Source organism: Anomaloglossus baeobatrachus, chromosome 1, assembly GCF_048569485.1.
Source record: "Anomaloglossus baeobatrachus isolate aAnoBae1 chromosome 1, aAnoBae1.hap1, whole genome shotgun sequence".
In the NCBI taxonomy this organism is placed as follows: domain Eukaryota; kingdom Metazoa; phylum Chordata; class Amphibia; order Anura; family Aromobatidae; genus Anomaloglossus; species Anomaloglossus baeobatrachus.
Genome location: NC_134353.1, coordinates 19,395,158 through 19,415,747, shown reverse-complemented (window position 1 = coordinate 19,415,747; position 20,590 = coordinate 19,395,158). Strand labels below are relative to the sequence as shown.

Below are 20,590 nucleotides of genomic sequence, written 5' to 3'. Positions count from 1 at the left end.
ATCAGACCAGGACTTAAATAAGCAGAGAGTCAGCAAAGGAAACACCCACTGCACAACCCACCTGGTCTCTGTCCAAACCCTTCCTGGCCCCCAGAGGGAGCCTCCCAGCAGCCAAAACATAACTAACATTCACAACACCCCCCATTACTAATACTGTCAGTGAAAAGAAATAAACACAAACACAAACTCTTTCTCCATTTTACTAACCCCAAACACCTAGGTCCGACGTTCCTGGTTCTGCTACTTACTAGAGATGAGCGAACCTCTGAAGGCTCGAGTTCGGTTCGGTTCATCGAACGGAAGGCTGGTTCGGCGAACGTTCGACGAACCATTCGATGAACCTCTCAAACTCCATTGAAAACAATGGGAGGCAAACACAAACACATAAAAACACATTATACATGTACACATACAGTTAATAAACATTGCCATTACACTTACAGGTCCCCGTGACGCGTCCTGCACTCTGTCTCCCGCCGCTTTTCCTTCCGATAATTGCCGCATCCTCCTGGTAACCAGCACTGATGATAGGCCCTTCCGTGACATCAAAATAGCCATGGGACCAGTCACGTGTCTTTTATCTTATTGGCTACAGACTGGTCACATGGCTATGACGTCATGCCAGTCCTAGGTCCTGTCAGTGCATCTCTCCGGTAAGCGGTGCTCGTTTGAGCATGTCCGTTTACCGGCGAGATGCTCTGGCACATCGTTGGCTTCCCCGTCCATGCATGTCAGCGCTCTTTACAGAGTCAGCCACATGCAGAGACAAGATGCCACAGCTGGTGAATAGCGGCATCGGGAATCACGTGATCGGAGCACCATTGCAATGGTAACATGCCTGTCAGCGGTGACATCACCGCTTACAGCCGGCAGCCTGTGCTCACTCTCACTGAGTGATTAGACTGCACGGGAGCAGCACCATTCTTCCTCCTATGCAGTGCTGTCTGATGTAGCAGAGCTGCATGGGTTGGAGGAGAAAGAAGACAGAAGAGCAGGATCATGGAGGGATGACAGGGGGTAATTAAACATGGAGTCTCTAATGTGTCTGTGTATTTATTTCTATTAAAGTATTTTTTCTCTGTGTGGTGTCTTTTTTTTTTTAAACCTTTATTGGAGATTCTTAATGGCCGGGTCAAACTTGCCTGACATTAAGAATCTCTGGCTTAATACTAGCTAGTAAAACAAAGCTAGTATTAACTCATTTTTACCCAGCGAGCCACCCGGCTTCAGGGCAGCTGGAAGAGTTGGATACAGCGCCTAATGATGGCGCTTCTATGAAAGCGCCATTTTCTGGGGCAGCTGCGGACTGCAGTTCACAGCAGAGGAGCCCAGAAAGCTTGGACCAATCTGTGCTGCGGATTCCTATCCCCAGCTGCCTAGTTTTACCTGGCTGGACACAAAAATGGGGCAAAGCCCATGCCGTTTTTTTTTTAATTATTTCATGAAATTCATGAAATAATTAAAAAAAGGGCTTCCCTACATTTTTAGTTCCCAGCCGGGTACAAATAGGCAGCTGGGGGTTGGGGGCAGCTGTACCTGCCTGCTGTACCTGGCTAGCATACAAAAATATGGCAAAGTCCACGTCATTTTTTTTTTTAGTTTTTTGGCAAAAAAAATAAAAAATGCTTCCCTGGATTTTCCATTGCCAGTGAAGGTAACACCAAGCAGCCAAAAATAAAAAATGCTTCCCTGGATTTTCCATTGCCAGTGAAGGTAACACCAAGCAGCCAGTAGCTGCTTGGATTACCCTTAGCTAGCAATACAAAAAATGCAGTGGGAGCCCATATATTTTTTTTTAATTATTTATTTAAATAACTACAAAAAAAAAAATGGGCTTCCCTGTATTTTGATTGCCTGACATGACAGTGCTGTAAAAATAAATCATTAAAAAAAATGACGTAGCGCTCCACGGTATGTTTGATTCTCAGCGCAGATAAAGCAGACAGCTACGGGTTGCCACCCCCATCTTCCTGGTGTTACCTTGGCTGGCAATCAAAATACAGGGAAGCCCATAAATTTTTTTTATTTAAAAAAAATAGTTAAAAAAAAAAATTACGTGGGGTCCCCGTATTTTTGATAGCCAGCTAGGGTAAAGCAGAATGGCTGTAGCCTGAAAACCACAGCTGGCAGCTTTACCGTGGTTGGTGATCCAATGTGGAGGTCACCCCAGGCTCTTTTTTAAGAATATTTTATAAATAATAATGTGACGCCCTGGCCGGGCCAGGTAGTCACAAATAGGCCCCTGCAGAACACCATTCCCCATAGGTAACATCAGCCAAACACACAAACCCTAGTCACCCCCCCCTTAGGGCTAGAGGACACACCAGTGGGTGTGACCAGGCAGTTGGTGCACGCCCACCCAGGGGTCTAGACAGCCCGGGGCGGGACAAACCGCAGTAAAGCGTTGAGTGTCAGTCTGTCAAGTTCAAGGGCAGAGGAGTGAGGAGCAGGCCTGTGTGTCAGGTCTGGAACTGACTGACCGGTACCAGGGTTGGAGCCCTGGTGCCGTTGGCTAGGAGGCAGACGGCGGTCTCCGTCTGCAGGAGCCGGGAAGATGGCTCGATGGAACTGAGGTGGACCGGGACAGGGTCGTAGCCCGCCGGTACTGACCCGCGGAACCGAATCGGAAACCGGAGCACAGATGGGGGTACTCGGACCCTGAGGCTGGGACCAGAAGCAACTGGAATCAGCAAATTAACCGATTGAGGCCAGGACTAGAGGTCCTGTCCCACCCAAAGTCCCTAATAGAAGACAATAGCCCAACAAGGGGGATAGAAAGTCACCGCCAAGGCTCAGAGATCCCACGGGCCAGCGTCTGTGGGCAAGGGTTCCTTAGGCCACATCCAGCCGGGAGCGGACTCCTGAAGTTTCAGGCACAGGCAGTCCACCGTTCTAAAAAGGTGCAGGTGAAAGACAGAGACCACCAGCTGGGTGGGGGACCAGAACGCAGCCGGCTGTCGGCACCGACCACCATCACCTTGGTTTCCAGAGACTCATATGTTCTTTCATAGTGAGTACACCAGCACCCTGCGGTCGCCCATCTCCCTGCACCAACGTCCACCGGGTCCCGGGGCCACCATCTCTGCCCACAGAGGGGTTAACAACTTGCTGCACAACATTTCCCCAGGGTGCTTCGTAACAGCAGCGTTGGTGTCCCACTTCACCACACACCATGGGTGGCGTCATGAACCTATCACGGCCTAGCCCGTACATCTCCATCCCCCCCCTTTTATTCGGCGTGTCCGCAAGACCCCCGGGTCCGGAGATGCTCAAGCCAGCCACCGGAAGGTCCGGACCCGAGCAGCGACGGCACGTGGGTGGCACCTAACTGTAAGGTCACCTGACATCAAGCCCAGCAGTTTGTGATGTCATGGCGTCTATCAGATACCCGACATCACAAACTGTCAGTACTAACAAAAAAAATAGCCAAAAAAAAAATGTATTTGAAAAAACACTCCCCAAAACATTGCCTCTTTCACCAATTTATTGTAAGGAAAAAAAATAAGGGGGTCCCACGACGACTCTGGACCGTCTAGAATATGGGGGGACACGTTCAGGGAAAGTATCCCATTTTCTAGGAGTGCAGACCCTCCATGTGAGGAGTTTGGGTGCAATGAATCTGCACCCACTCTCCCCGGGTCCACAGTCCATGTCGTAACTGTTGCTACCAAAGCGGCAATGCCCTGCTCATGAGGTAAGGGCATGCCTAATCAGGAGAACTATACTAAATTTGCTAATAAAGGTATGTCCTGATATTATTGCTATTCCACCTACTATATATTGGGGATAGGATCTTGGAGATGGAATACCCCTTTAGGCCTCCGACACACATCCGTTAAAAACGTGCGTGTTTTGTCCGTTTCCGTATATACCGGAGACACGGACAAACGTGCACCAATGTTAATCTATGTTTGTGGTCAAACTTGCGTTTTTCATCATGTCCGTGATCCATATGTGTTTCCGTTTTGCACAGCAGCATGTTCGTTTCCTGCACGGAACACGCACACATGGACACCATGAAAGTCAATGGTTTGGTGCGCACAAGTACGTCACACGGAGGCATCTCTGTATGCTCCGTGTACGTTTTGTGCTTTTTTGTAGCGGCTATTCTTTCTTTTTCTGTCTATGTCGGTCAATCTCCCTCAGTCCATCGGTCGGTCTCTCTCTGTCGGTTGGTCTCTCTCTCTCTCGGTCTTGTCTGTCCCTCTCTTTGTCTGTCGGTCAGTCTCCCCCCTCTCTCATACTTACCGATCACTGGCGCGGCGCTGCACGGCGTTCACACTGCTCCGGCGGCTTTTACTATTTTGAAAAAGCCGGCCGCTCATTAATCGATCTCGTATTCCCTGCTTTCCCCACCCACCGGCGCCTATGATTGGTTGCAGTGAGAAACGCCCCCACGCCGAGTGACAGCTGTCTCACTGCAACCAATCACAGCCACCGGTGGGCTGGTCTATACTGTGCAGTAAAATTAAAAAATAATTAATTTAAAAAAAAACGACGTGCGGTTCCCCCCCATTTTGATACCAGCCAGGGTAAAGTCAAACGGCTGAAGGCTGGTATTCTCAGGATGGGGAGCTCCACGTTATGGGGAGCCCCGCAGCCTAACAATATCAGCCAGCAGCCGCCCAGAAATGCCGCATCCATTAGATGCGACAGTTCTGGGACTCTACCCGACTCTTCCCGAATTGCCTTGGTGTGTTTGCAATCGGGGTAATAAAGAGTTAATGGCAGCCCATAGCTGCCACTAAGTCCAAGATTAATCATGTCAGGCGTCTCCCCGAGATACCTTCCATGATTAATCTGTATGTTACAGTAAATAAACACACAAAACGAAAAATCCTTTATTTGAAATAATAAACACTAAAAAAAAACCTCGTTCACCAATTTATTAAGCCCCAAATACCCATCCATGTCCGGCGTAATCCACGGAGGTCCCGCGTCGCTTCCAGCTCTGCTACATGAAGGTGACAGGAGCAGCAGAAGAACACCGCCGCTCCGGACAGCTCGACATAGCAACTGAGGTGAGCCACGCGATCAGCGATGATGTCACTCAGGTTACTCGCGGCCACCGCTGGATCCTCCACCTGTGACAGCAAGTCGCCCGAGTGACAGCGATGACGTCACAGGTGAGTTGCGGTCACGGGTGGGGGATCCAGCTAGCCGCGGGTAACCTGAGTGACGGCAGCGCTAATCGCGCTGCTCACTGCAGTCACTCAGGGGATTAGCGGTCACCCATGAATCCTTCATGGGTGACTGCTAATCAGTATGCGACACAGACAGAGCCACGGTATGACAATGAAGTCGGGTGAAGGTCACCCGAGTTCATTCTCAGCGCGCGACTCTGTCTGCGGGTAATCAAACACGACATTTTATATTAAACATGGAACATTTCACACGGAAAAAACATTCACACATCAGTTACAAATCTCACGCACACATGGGCATTATACACGCATACAGGGCTAGCATATGCCGGTCACACAAATGCCACACGGACCATAAAAACGGACACAAAAACGGGACACGGACCCGAAAAACGGACCATAACACACGTGCATGCATTTTCACGGATGTGTGTCGGAAACCTTAAGTCCAGTTATCCTGCTGAATAAATACTAAACAACAGAGCTCGCTATTTAGATATGTTTTCTTGTGGCGTATAATGGACTCTCATGATTGGTAGTCGTTCAGCAGGGAAACTATAAAATCAAATACCTCCATTTGGAAATGTAGTATAGCTCTCCTGATTAACTATGTTCCTTACCTCAGGAGCAGGGCATTGCAGTAGCTTACAGATGCATGGTTACCTCCACTCACTGTGTCTGAACACAGGAAGCTGAGCTGACAGCCGCTCTGTGCATGCGGCAGCGTCTATTGTGAAGGAGGTGGCTGTGGGGGATCAATGTTGCACAGGTACTGTGGGACACCGGGGAACACCGGTGGGGTTGTAGGGGGTGACCTGGCAGTGCCTGGGGAGGAGTCGCATGTGTCATGGTACATGCGACAGAAATCAGAGGACTAGGGTGAATGCAGCCGGCGCGCTGCTGTGCGCGCGGTCATCTTGGATTTCCAGGAGGGGATCAGGGGAGGGGCACTTTGGCGACACCGGGGGACTGGAGGGGACCGGGGAGGAGATTTATCTCGCATCTGAGATGTTTGTTCATGCCAGATGGGAGATAAATAATTTTTTAGCGGCGCTGTCATTTACAGTAACGTGATCATCGGTGTACGGTGTATACCTGTGATCACGTGAGCGGGGACCAGAAAAATCGTCCTGAATCATGATCTCCAGTGTCTCAGCTACCCCCTGACACTCTGGAGATTTTCTGACGCTGGGGGGGCTCTATTCACTTATTTTTGCCTGCTGTTTATAAACGGCAGATCAGAATAAGGCTACATTCACATGATTGATCTGTTTTTGCGGTCCGCAAAAAACGATCCATTTTTTTCACAAATGCATCCATGTGGCATCCTTTTCTGTTCCGTTCCGTATAGGGTCCATATGTCATCCGTTTGTCATCCGTGTGCCTTCCGTTTTTTTGTGTACCGCAAAAAAACTGAAAGAGGGAAAATACATAAATTTACCCAGGATCCATAGCTTCAACCTACATGAGACGGTCACATGTTGACTCCAGTGCCATTTTCTACTGCTTTTCACAGCGTAGAGCGCTCTGGTGATGTTCTTTTGCTTGTACACTTCATATCAGTCTTTTCTGTCATTATAATGGCAGAAAGACACATAATGTCCCACTCTCCTGCATTTTGTAATTTTACACCCTTTGGTGCCTTTCATGTGGCACTAAGGGGTGCTTAGCCTTGTATTTAGCCAAAAAATAAATACATTTGAAAAAAAAATGACGTGGGGTTCCCCTATTTTTGATAGCCAGCTAGGGTAAAACAGACGGCTGCAGCCTGCAGACCACAGCTGGCAGCTTCACCTTGGCTGGTAATCCAAAACTGAGGGCACCCCACACTGTTACTTTAAATTAAATAAATAATTTAAAAAAAAAACACGTGGGGGTCTCCCCAAAATTGGATCACCAGCCAAGGTAAAGCGGACAGCTGGGGTCTGATATTCTCAGACGAGGGAGGTCCATAATTATTGGACTCTCCCCAGCCTAAAAATAGCAGGCCGCAGCCAGGTGCTTCGCTCCAGCTCACCACGTGCCCTGGCGCGGTGGCAAACAGGGTAATATATGAGGTTAATACTATATTGGAATGTCACCTGGCATCAAGCCCTGGGGTTCGTGATGTCACGCGTCTATCAGATACCCGCCACACCAACCCAGTCAGTAATAAAAAAAAAAATTAACGACAAACACATTTTTATTTGAAAAAACACTCCTTAACACATTCCCTCTTTCACCAATTTATTAGAAAGAAAAACAAATCCAGGTCCGGCGTAATCCAAGGGGGTCCCACAACAATCCATACCATAGTCAATGTCCCAGTCAATGAAGAACAGAATGTTCCATATTGGCTTGGAGAGCAATGCAGTGACCTGAGCTAACATCAATAGGTCAGCCCAGATCACTGCAGGGCATGACGAGCAGTGCTGTCAGGAGGTTAGTGAGGTAAATTACCTGCAGTGATCGCTGCACTCCTGATAGCAGAGCTGTCACTGCAAGGCATGACGAGCGCTGCTGTCAGGAGGTTAGCGAGGTACATTATCTTCGGTGATCACTCCTGACAGCAGCGCTGGCACTGACTTCAATGACCGCCACCTTCACAACCAAGTATCACGAGAGCCTGTGACGTCACCACTAGTGACAGTCTCGGGTCGGCAGCGAGAGGAGATGTGACAAGCGGCGGCCATGGAATACAGTGACAGTGCTGATGTCAGGAGGGTAGGACTTCATCACCGTAGGTAAGGAACTTTACTAATCTCCTTACGGCAGCGCTTGTCATCCTCGCGGCTGCTGTCACTGCAGTGTGGGCAGCTGCGGACACCGTACAGTGCGGGCAGCTGCGGACACTGCTGTGCGGGCAGTCGTGGGGCTGGAGTGGGACACAGACTGCAGCGGCATCCGACGGAAGTGCTTCTGTGTGGCTTTCGGGGACTTTTGCACACGTAGTTAGAGTTACTAAGCAAAGATCTTTGTTTGGATACCCGATATTTACCCTGGTTACCAGCTTACCGCAGGCTGCCAGCGAGGGCTCCCTGCACACATAGCCGTGAAAAGCCACGCTTTTGCTGATCGAACCATTCTCGAACGTTACTCGAACTATCGAACTTTGAGAAAAAGGCTCGAGTTCGTTGAACGTCTCAAACACCCCCCAAAATCACTCGAACATGGAATTGGCGAACCTCGAACATCGCTCATCTCTACTACTTACGTTTTGTCTTCTGGCAGAGACTGACTGAGCCACAGCTGTGAGCAGAGACGGGACTCATTTTTTCTGGGGTCACAGATGGAAGTTTCCATGGTACCCCACCTGTGACCACAGGTAAACTGACTACAGATTATCTCATTCTACTCTGTGACCTCACCTTAGGTGAACTGATTTTATTCAGACCTGTACCTTATGGCAGAAAAACATTTTATTCCAAAAAGATGAAGATATGGAGCTGAAATTTATGCACCAAATCTTTATCTTCTGGCAAAAAAAATCTTAGAAAAGCGATACAGTTTTGATGAACTATTGATGCGTTTTTTGCCAGAAGATGCAGACTTGGTGCAGAAATTTGGTGTATAAATTACTTCATCAAAACTGTATCTCCTGGCAAAAAAATATCACATCAATACCACATCACGTTGTGATGCTTTTTTTTGTTAAATGTCATCACAAAATCTGCATCTCGTTATAAAAAGAAGCACAAAAACGGTTCTGACGCCATTACAGTGTGGTTTTCTGCCAAGAAATTCTAATTTGGTGCTGAAATGTCTGCACCAGATTTCTGATTGGTGCTGAAATTTATACATCAAATTCATACACCAAGTCTGCATCTTCTGGCAAAATAACTCCTCAGTATTGCAGCAAAACCACATCTCATTTAGATGCTGTTTTTTGCCAAAAGATGCAGATTTGGTGCAGGAATTTGATGTATAAATTTCAGTAGAAAGATCTCAATCTCTTGGCAGAATATCACTTCAAAACTACATCACATTTTCCCAGGGGATGCAGTATTGGTCAGGACTTTGATGTTTAAATTTCAGCACCATGTTGCATTTTTTGGCATGGCAAAAAAATGTGGTTTTCTGGCAAGAGATGCAGGTTTCATTGAACTGAATGAGTTCACCTGAGGTGAGGTCACTAAGTTCAATGAGGTCACCTGAGGTCAGTTTACCTGCGGTCACAGATGGGATACCACGTGAATCTCCAGATGTGACCGCAGATATACTGAGTGACATCACTGCTCAAAGCTGTAGCTTAGTCAGTCTGTGCCTGAAACCACAGTGGGCGGTTATGTACTGTGCCCACGCGGTGTGACTTCATATAGCAGAGTTGGGATTGTCATGGAACCTTGTGTGGATTACGTAAAAAATGGGGGTTATGGGTTAATAAATTTGAGAAAGTGAGTGTTTTTTTGTATTTTATTTCAAATAAAGGATCTTTTCAGTGTTTGTGTTTATATCTATTTACTTACAGTATTAGTATTGGGGGGTCTCATAGATGCCTCCCATTACTAAACTAGAGCTTGTGAGCTGTCATTAATCCCTTACATTTTCCTGATTGACAGTGCACCAGGGCAATCGGGAAGATCTAAGTAAAATATCGGGATTGACGCATCTGATGGATGTGACAATTCTCGGCGGCTGCTGACTGCTATTTTTAGGCTGGTGGGCCCAATAAGCATGGGCCTCACCAGCCTGAGAATACCAGTCCCCAGTTGTTAGCTTTATCATAGCTGGGTATCAAAATTAGGGGGACCATATAGGGTCACTCATATTTTGATGCACAGCCAAGATAAGCACATGGCTTGAGGCTGCATCATGTAGCCTTATGCTTTATCTGTGCTGGGCATCATAATATAGCGGAACCCTAAGACAATTTATGTATTAATTTCCTTTACCACTATACAGACATTGTATGTAACTCCAACCAATCAAAGATGCTGTCACACAGGGTGGAGGTGATGTATGACAGCAACCAATCACAGATGCCAGGACTGCCGGTGGGTGGAGGAAGCAGTGAATATGTATGAGGGTTCATGAGCAAAACTGCAAGTAGTGTTACAGCCCCACTGGAGACTCGGTAAGTATTACAGTCTTGCTCTAATCCCCCTTATCCCTTTCTACCACCATTTAACAGCGCAATGCTCAGGTCCCCATAGATTTGTATGGAGTTTGGGTTCTGGCAGATATTCGAGTTCATATCCACTCCTGGACTGGATTTTTTTTCAAAGTTCAACTGGACCTACCGAACCTGTATATCTACGGGTTCGCTCATTTCTACTCATTATGCTTTTAAGCTGATGATCCGTCCATGCAGAGGTTCACTTCCAGTTCATCATTATCCTCTGAACCACTGGGATACTCAACAGCATTGACATGTCTGACTACACGCTGAGTGATCAAGCAGAGTGATAAACCATGGTCTCTCAGTTTAAGGAATCTGTCTCTCAGCATGCTGACAAACAGGAGACATCACACAATAATGGTACTGTAGCACCACTGAGCCACTCAGGGCACTACAAGGAACTGCATCCTCTAGGAGATGCAGGACTGACCCCCTGGGACCTGGAGTATTAGTGCCGATACCACCAAAGCACAACCAAAATCCTAGTTCTCCACTCCACACTGGGCACACAGGGTTAATCTGTAAGGGAATCGTCGCCTAGAGATAGGAACGAGTACAGTGATTAGCCAGCCCGGTGGGAGGTGTCAGTCAGTTAGGAGTTCTGTGGCACACAGAGAGGTGTGCGGACGTGCCTGAGCTGGGTCCATGCAATGGTGACCCCGGGGGCACGGGAGAGAGGTCGCCAGGGAGAATATGGGCAAGTACCGCTGGGACCGGAGCACACACGGGGCACATGGCCCTAGATCAGGCACCAGTTTTATACGACCTGATAAACACCTGCACGGTGGGACACCTTTATGGACTTCACCAAACCCAAATAATCCGGGTGCATCAGCAGTAAACTAGAATTTTGGTTTGGAGACTTACCTCCCCACAGGGTCCGCACTGCCCGCCATACGGAGAAGGAGACTGATTCCCCAAAAGGGACAGTCGGACCCCAAATGTTTCAGGCTATGGGACCCAACAAGCAGAGAGTGCCGGGGACAGAGCAACCTCGGTTACTACATTGGCACCGATACTCCAAGGGACCTGAACCAGTGGTCCACATAACGGAGTGAGTAGAGACTGTTCATTACAACCTTTTGTGATCTCCGTCATTGCCCAAATAATTCCCAGGCACGGCCTTACCTGCGGAGGGCCCAACATCATTGCTGCAACTACCACGAGCCCTGGGAGTACCCACAATCAGCAGCGGCGGTTCTATCCCCTTTAAACGCAACCAGCAGGTGGGGTCACGTACACTAACTCTATTTCTCATGTAAATATTCCCTTTACAAAAGAAGCTCCAGGGCATGGGATCTGGCAACAGCCACCAAAGTGACATTCCCATCTGCAAACCGCCCGGGACCGAGTACCCCCTCCCCTGGGCGCCACAGCTTCCTTTCCTGGCGTCACGAACAGGATACAAACAAGGCACGTTAACTCGGGTGACATGTGCCTTAAAGATTACATTTAATGGACTGTTTGTATAAACTGACTGCCGCCATCTTTGATTAAACTGGGTGTGCCATCACTGTGGCAAAAGAGCGCGAAAAAGCCAACCCTGCCCCCTGGGAGTGGCAAAATGCAAAAGTGAAACGAGTCACAGGAAGCTAAAAGGAGGCCGGCAGAATGCCAGCTCTGCAGCACTAAATCTGTGAGTCTGCAAAAGCCAGGATGCCCACTCCTCCGGCCCGCGGAACCATGCCCTGGCTCGAAGCAGGGCTGGACTGGCTGTGTCTCCGGATGTGGCTGCAGATGATCCAGCAGATCATTGACTGGTGCACGGAGATGATGGGGATGGTGGTGGCGGTGCAGATCCAAGCAGAACGGGCTCCGCACAAGGAGTGGCATAAGGAGTCGGTAAGCGTGGGAACCTCCTCTGCCCCGCTCATTCCCATGGCAGCGGAACCTGTAATACCACTGCCCGCTGACCTGCCGGTGTCTCCGGAGCTTCTGTCCATGGCCAGACCAGACCAGGCCGCAGTGCCTCTGCTCACAGCCAGACCAGACCAGGCCGCACCCCCTCCATCATCGGCCAGAAAAAGACCAGGCCGCAATGCCACCGACCACAACCAGACCAGACATGGCTAGGCTGCGGGATGCAGCCCTGGAAGACCCAACGACCACAAGAGAAGGCGCCGGTGACCAGCCCAACCTGAAATCTGCTAACGGTGATCCGGATGTGGGTTATTCGAGATCAGGGAGCATAAAGTTCGAGAGGGAGTCCGGAATGGCTGCTGCGGCACAGAGGGCAGCAGTGGATGAGGAGGCCTGCTAAGCTACCATTTGGCAGCTGAACCAGGAGCAGCAGGCCCGGGCTGCCAAAAAGAAGCAGGTGAAATCCCGTGATCTGCATTAGAAAGAAAGCCTGCACAGGAATACCTGGAGTGCCCATGGGGTACGATACCAGGGCACCGTTGACAAATTTGACCAACAAAAAGGTTGAGGCTTCATAAAGGAGCCTGGCATGCACGCTGGCATATTCAAGTCCCGCAGAGATGTGCTGGACCACCTGAAACAGGGACATCCAGACCGTGACCTGCACCTGGGTGACGTGGTCACATATACCAGACACCACGGAGAGAGGGGCTGGTATGCTTTGGATGTGCAGGAGATCTGTGATCTGTCCCTGCCAGATCCTCCTACTTCTCCACCGTTTTCAAGGTCCTCCACGCTGTGGTAGCGGAACCAAGCTATCCCAGCATTTGCAGAGTTATGTTTGTTTGTTATTTCCTTTGAAAATCTGCTGCAAAAATTCAAATAGTGTCTGCATAATGCTTTGAAAATGAAAAGTGATATTTAAAAAAACAAAACAAATGTTGCTGCTAATGAATGATCCCTTGAAAGTTTAATCCTGACTTTGCCATCTCCGTTGAACCTTTTCCTTTTATGTTAAGTTATGGCTGAAAAAGGACATCAGAGACTCAGGAGGCACCGGAACCTGGTGGGAGGTGGCAAGCAGGATGCTGATTTTCTGCAAATTAATGAATAATGGTTGATAAAAATGAACCTTGGCTGCAGGACTGGCAGCAGCCAACACAAACTTGTGTCTTGTGAATAGTTGCCCCAAGAGTAATTCCATCTTACCATCAGGACACTGATACCATCACCAAGGAGAGGAAGGTTGGAGGAAAGTTCTGGGATAGAGATGGCACAGACCTGGTCACCAAAAGGACCAATGACCTGCCTCCTTAGAGGGTTCTGGGGGCCAGGACCTTTTTGGGTGGTGGGTTGATGGGGGGAATTACTACAACGTTTAAATCATGAGCCTCCCCTGTGTTGGAAGAATGTTGTGTATTTAATTAAATTATTCTTTTTCATTCCGGTTTAATAAACCTCTACTTTGCTTACAGCCAGAGGACATGCTGTGTTTAACAAAGGGGGAATGTAACACCCCTGAGTCATTCAGGTCACTACAAGGAACTGCATCCTCAAGGGGATGCAGGACCTACCCCCTGGAACCTGGAGTATTAGTGCTGATACAACCAAAGCACAACCAAAATCCTAGTTCTCCACTCAACACTGGCAACACAGGGTTAATCTGTAAGGGGATGGTCGCCTAGAGATAGGAACGAGTCCAGTGATTAGTCCACCCAGTGGGAGGGGTCAGTCAGTTAGGAGTTCTGTGGCACACAGAGAGGTGTGCAGACCTGCCTGAGCTGGGTCTGTGCAACGGTGACCCGGGGGCACGGGAGAGAGGTCGCCAGGGCGGGTATGGGCAAGTACCGCTGGGACCGGAGCACGCACGGGGAACAGGGCCCTAGATCAGGCACCAGTTCTATACAGCCTGATAAACACCTGCATGGTGGGACACCTATATGGACTTCACCAAACCCAAATTATCCGGGTGCATCAGCAGTAAACTAGGATCGGGGTTTGGACACTTACCTCCCCACAGGGTCCGCACTGCCCGCCGTACGGAGAAGGAGACTGATTCCCCAAAAGGGACAGTTGGGCCCCAAACGCTTCAGGCTACGGGATCCAACCAACTGAGAGTGCCGGGGACAGAGCAACCTCGGTCACTACATTGGCACTGATACTCCAAGGGACCTGAACCAGTGGTCCACGGTACGGAGTAAGTGGAGACTGTTCATTACAACCTTGTGTGGTCTTTGTCATTGCCCTAATATCTCCCAGGCATGGCCCTACCTGCGGAGGGCCCAATATCATTGCTGCAACTACCACCAGCCCTGGGAGTACCCACATTCAGCAGCGGCAGTTCTATCTCCTTTAACCACAACCAGCAGGTGGTGTCACGTACATTAACTCTATTACCCCTGTAAATATTCCCTTTACAAAAGAAGCCCCAGGGCACGGGATCGGGCAACGGCCACCAAAGTGACATTCCCATCTGCAAACTGCCCGGGACCGAGTACCCCCTTCCCTGGGTGAAACACTACGACACTTAATCTGGTTTCTGCATTTCATGTGTATTAAGAAAAAATTGCTTTCAATCAGGCTTTTATGTACCTGACATACAGTATGCCACAGATTGCGGATGGACGCTTGAAAATGGGATCCTTTGCATTTCTTTGGCATCTGCGATTTCCTCGACTTTCATAACCTTATGGCTTGTCCTTTTATGTAGCAATTTCAATGTTGGGAAGTGTAGGTCGGGTCTCAAAATCTTTATTTTCTTCATGGTGAGTATAATTTAGTTGATAGTGTTTTACCCACGGTCATTATACTATGTGTTTGGAGAGACTTCATGGCATAATTATGCTGTTTAATGCACATTAAATAGTTTAATGCAAATTGAAGCTACAGACCTGATTTGAGGGAATCTGAGAAATGTTACATTCTTTAAATTGGCTCATCCTTAGATGATACAAAACTATTTTTGTATGTTTTAATAAATTTGGAGAATAAATTGTTTGTTTTTTTTATTTATCTTTTTTTTTTTTTTCTGAAAGCTATACCCAGTGCTGGCATTTGGAAAATAGAAATAATCTTGGTTCCTAATTTACCTAAAACGGGAAAGGTTTATTCTGATTTCATGTCAGATAGTGAGAAAAACCTGCAGATGTGTCTTTACAGAGAATGAAGGGAAACGTTTGGTTTCAACTGTATCTTTTTGCTATATTGATTGACAGACCTATATCAAGTTTTTTAAAGAATCATACAAAATCAAACATTTCCCTGATTCTGATTGCAATTATAGGTTTTAAGCTATATTGTCAAGGAGATAAGCAATTATTAAAAGCAGAAAAGATCCGTACATATTAATATATTATTATATATATTATAATATATTATATACAAAACCCACTGTCTCCTACAAATGCCCTGCATAGGCTGGCATTGACAGGAGCACAATCATGACAGGCACAGGGGTCTTCAGCAGACCTCTGGCTGTCATGGCGAGCTATCAGTGTCTCATGATCGTTCTATGAGAGCTCTATTAGAATACTTCATTCCCTGTTGGCACACTGTAAATGCCACTGTCATAGATCAGAATGATAGTAGCATTTAATAGGGTAACACCTGCAGGAGGAGCTCTATTCCACCCATGGTTGTTAGAGGCACATGATGGCTGATTATCACCTTAAGATGCGGACTTTGTGGGCATCAAAGTGAAGGATCTGACATATGACAGACAGTATGTCATTTTTCGATAAGATGTTAGAGAGCGTCTGTCAGCACCAAATGACTTTTTAAACTAAATACAGGCACTTGGTGCATCATGGCACAGCCAAACAGTTAAGTGCACGTCCCCACCGGTTTGATCTCTACTTATCTCTAATCCGTTGCTCTTTGAAGCCAGAGATAACAATCAAAGAAGAGTGAAGGTGGAGATAGAAGGAAAACAAGCAGGCGAGAAGGGGATTTAAATGTCTGGCTGCCGTGATGCACGAGCGCCTGGACTTGGTTAATCAGTATTTTGTGCTGACGGAGGCCTTTTAAGAAGATAAGCATTCAAATTTTGAAGGTTGGAAAATTATCTAAAATATCATCACATTCTTTGCCTAAAACAAACTCCAGATATATGAATCCTAAACTTACTTTTAACTGGGGATTAAATTGCAGGAAGAGGGTGTTTTGTGTTTTTGTTTTTTTTTAATAAAGGATTTTTGTGTATTTGTGTTTAGTTCTTTTTACTTACAGAATTAGTAATGAGGGGGTATCACAGACCCCTCCCAGTTACTAAGCCAAGTTATTAACCCCTTATATTACCCCGACTGCCACCACCCTAGGGCAATGAGGATGAGCCAAGTAAGGCGCCAGAATTGTCGCATCTAATGGATGTAACAATTTTGGGTTGCTGCAAACTGCTATTTTTTTGGGGGATTCCCAAGGATGAGAATACCAACCCCAGCTCTTGGCTTTATTTTGGCTTGACATCAAAATTGGTTGAGACCACACATCATTTTGTTTATTTATTTATTTGACTAATTAAAAAAGCCGCTAATGGTCTCTCATATTTTGATACACAGGCAAGATAACACACATAGCTTGATCTTGGTAACACAAAATGGGGGACCCTACGCCATTGTATTTATTTATTTTTACCCCACTATAGAGAAGCAGGCAGCGTGGGTGATTCCAACCAATCGCAGACGTTGTCATAGAGGGTGGGGGCATGGTCTGACTGCAACCAATCACTGATGTCGGGACTGACGGTGGGCGGGGGAAGCAGTGAATATGCATGAGAGCTAATCTTCCAACTCAGAAACAGTATTATAGCAGCAGGGAAGGTTGGTAAGGATAACTCCTGCTTTATTCCTTATTTTATTTTTTTTACAGCCCCCCCAGCCCTTACTAGCACCAGTGTGTAACATATAAGTTCGGGACACTTAGGCTTATATGGAGTTTGGTGTCCGGGGTCTCATTCAGGGTCAAGTTTGGCTGCCAAACCCAATTTTTTTTTCAGCCCCTGCTGGTTTGGCAAATGGGAATATCCATGGGCTCACTCATCACTACTAACGTAAATAACAATGTGTAATGAAAAACATTCTCAGGATCACTGGGATATATAGAAGTATCCAGGGTTATTACCCCATAGAGTGACACATGTCAGATGTGAAAAATGAGGCTCAGTCACTAAGGTCAGAATTACCTCCATCACCAAGGGGTTACAGATGACATTGATGTTTTATACTTTGCATGTTAAAATAGTTTGCATCAAAAGTCAAATCTAATGTGACAACTTTTATTGCTTTCCCACAGCTGGCAAAAGCTGTAAAACATGTGAAATATTTCAATAGTGATTACACAAAAGATTACTTTGATGAGAAAGGAGAAATGACTAACAAATGGAATTTAAAAAACATTTACTTCCATAAAGTTGTGAAGTATTCTGACATATATATGACACCCCTGGAAACCTTTACAGGATATCAACCAAAAGAAAAAGTGCTGAATATTGACCTGAAAAAGATCGTATGGAAAAATGACCAAGTAAGAGGACGCTTCATTCATTACTCATAACATAACAGTAATTTATGTAGGAAGTTTTTCAAGTTTCATTGATCAAAAAAGGGGGTTTTCTTACTTTTCATGGGTCAGTTCACACAATCCTATTTTCGGTCTGAGAGCTGTCAGTGAAAAATCTCATAGTACTCTGAGTACACCGACTGAATTTGTGTGTAAAAAGATCAAAATCTCCACATGCTCTAGACTAGAGATGGGCAAACCTTTTAAAGTTCAGTTTGCCGAGTCTTGACGAACAACCACTTCTTTCGCCAAACCAAACTCTGAACCTTTTAAACCGCATTGGATTGAATGGGAGGCCAAAACTATGGCAGAGAAAACACCTTTACATGGGGTTGAAAAGCTTCCAAAACAGTAAAAATGTTTTACAATGCAGCACCACTGTTTTGGCAGAGGCATTAGCATCCTACATTATTGACATAAGAAATATTGAGATGGATGAGATAAAGGTATAGAGCTGGTGCTCCCACACCCCTGCCAGTACAGACAGGAGACAACTTGAGACCCATCATGGAGTCTTGAGATTTGAAAACATTTCCAGCAGACAGCAGGACAGTGGCATCAATTGTCCCCTCCCCCACCCACCCCCCGCATTTCCCCATAGTATCTTTGCACAGCAGAGAGTTAAGGCTGCTTTACACCAGAAGATCTATCGTGCGATAGATCGTCGGGGGTCACGGTTTTTGTGACGCACATCCGGCATCGCTTGCGATGCCGGCCTGTGTGACACCTCCTAGCAACGCAGTATCGCTCACAAATCGTGAGTCGTGTACTGGTCGCTAGGTTTCATAATATCGTTTAATTTAATTGTTCATCGTTCCCGGGGTAGCACATGCCGCTCCGTGTGACACCCCCGGAACGATTAACATCGCTTACCTGCGACCCGTGGCTCTCGCCGGCTGTGTGGAAGGAAGGAGGTGGGCGGGATGTTTACATCCCGCCATCTCCGCCCCTCCGCTTCTATTGGCTGGCGGCTGTGTGACGTCGCTGTGACGTCGAACGTCCCTCCCACTCCAGGAAGTGGACGTTCGCCGCCCACAGCGAGGTCGGACGGGAGGTAAGTACGTGTGAAGGGGGGTTACCGACTTTGTGCGCCAGGGGCAGCGATTTGCCCGTGACGCAAAAAGGACGGGGGCGGGTACGATTGATTGTGAAATTGCACAATCGGTCGTACCATGTAAAGCAGCCTTTATAGTCCATGATATGGACAGGATGTTGCCTGGCAGTGCCATTTTAAAAAGTGGGTACACAGTGACCATCCTTTCTGCATCAATGTATCCAGAACAGAATAGTGGCCTAGAAATTTATGTGCAACCAAGTTAAGGATGTAAGCCCCACAATGCACATGTGTGATGTCACCCAGGCATAGTGCCACCACCAGCTTTGTCCCCTTATCACGCACGGTCTTCCCTGGCTTCAGGTTCAGTGGACACAGCCATTGATCAAACTCACTCTTGATAGTAGTCCACAATTCTGCAGCTGTGTGACTGCATTCTGCAAAGCATATTAATTTCAGGACTGTATGATTGCATTACACACATGATGTGGCCTGGCATTTAAATTTTAAAAATCAAACTAGTAATGAGTGATATATTAGGCCTGTTGCTCCCACACCCCTGCCAGCACAGACAAACCACATTTTGGAGATCTATCTTTGAGTCTTGAGATTAAAAATCATTTCAGGCAGACAGCAATACAGTGGCATCAATTGGCCCCTCTCATTTCCTCATAAGGTCTTTGAAAAGCAGCGAGGTATGCTACATGAAAGACACAGGATGTGGTCTGGCATTTAAGCTTTAAAAATCAAAAGCGGGATGAGTGACAAGATTAGACCTCTTGCTCCCACCCCAGTGCCAGTACAGACAAGACACACCTTGGAGACTGATCTTGGAGTCTTGATATTTAAAAACATTTAAGGCAGACAGCAGGACAGTGACTCAATTGCTCCCCTCTCATTCCACCATAGTGTCTTTGCACAGCAATGAAATAAGTTCCTTGCAACACACAGGATGTGTGCTGGCATTTCCATTTTAAAAATAAAAAAGGATGAGTGACAGGATTCGTCTTCTTGCTCCCCCTGCCATACCAGTACAGACAAGATACAACTTGGAGACTCATCTTGGAGTCTTGATATTTAAAAACATTACAGTCAGACAGCAGGACAGTGATATAAATTGTCCCCCCCCCCATTTCCCCATAGTGTCTTTGCACAGCAGGGAGGTATGGTCCACGAAACACACAGGATGTTGCCTGGCTTATCCATTTTAAAAAGTTAGCATACAGCGACTGTGCCTTCTGCATCAGCGCATCCAGGCCAGAATAGTGCCCAAGAAATCTCTGTACAACTAGGTTGAGGATGTTAGCCATGCAAGTCACATGTGTAATGTCAACCAGATATAGTGCTCCCAAAAAATTTGCACCATTATCTCTGCCTCCAGATTTAGTGGAGACAGCCTTTGATCAAACAACTCCGGAACAAGGCCTGAACCAGAATTTTCACAAGAGACAGCAAGATGACAGACAGGTGTAGGCCTCTCACTCCCAGAACTCTAGCAGTACACCATCGCCTAGTCTGCACCGTCTAGGACTGGGGTGGCAAAGTCATTGGACATCCACGACTTGTTCATCTTTATGAAAGTTAGGCAGTCTAAACTTTCAGGGGACAGCCGGATGCTATTGTTGGTCAATACACTACCAGCAGTGCTTAAGACACATTCTGAGTGAACATTGGCTGACGGGCAGGCCAAAAAATCCAAAGCGTGACTGGCGAGCTCAGGCCGCTCTTCCATTTTTGAAAATCAAAATGTAAAAGGGTCCAAGCCCCCCCTTATGATATTGATATTGAGCTCTAGATACTCCTGCACCATCCGCTTCAGTTGTTCACTGTGTCAGACTTCTACTCTGTTCTGCTGTTGCATGTGGTGGTCTATAAAAT

The 20,590-nt window shown here is 47.0% G+C and overlaps 1 pseudogene; it reads left to right on the top strand.

Moving 5' to 3' along the window:
* Positions 1-20,590, top strand: part of LOC142294860 (vomeronasal type-2 receptor 26-like) — a 155,483-nt pseudogene that overhangs the window by 13,320 nt on the left and 121,573 nt on the right.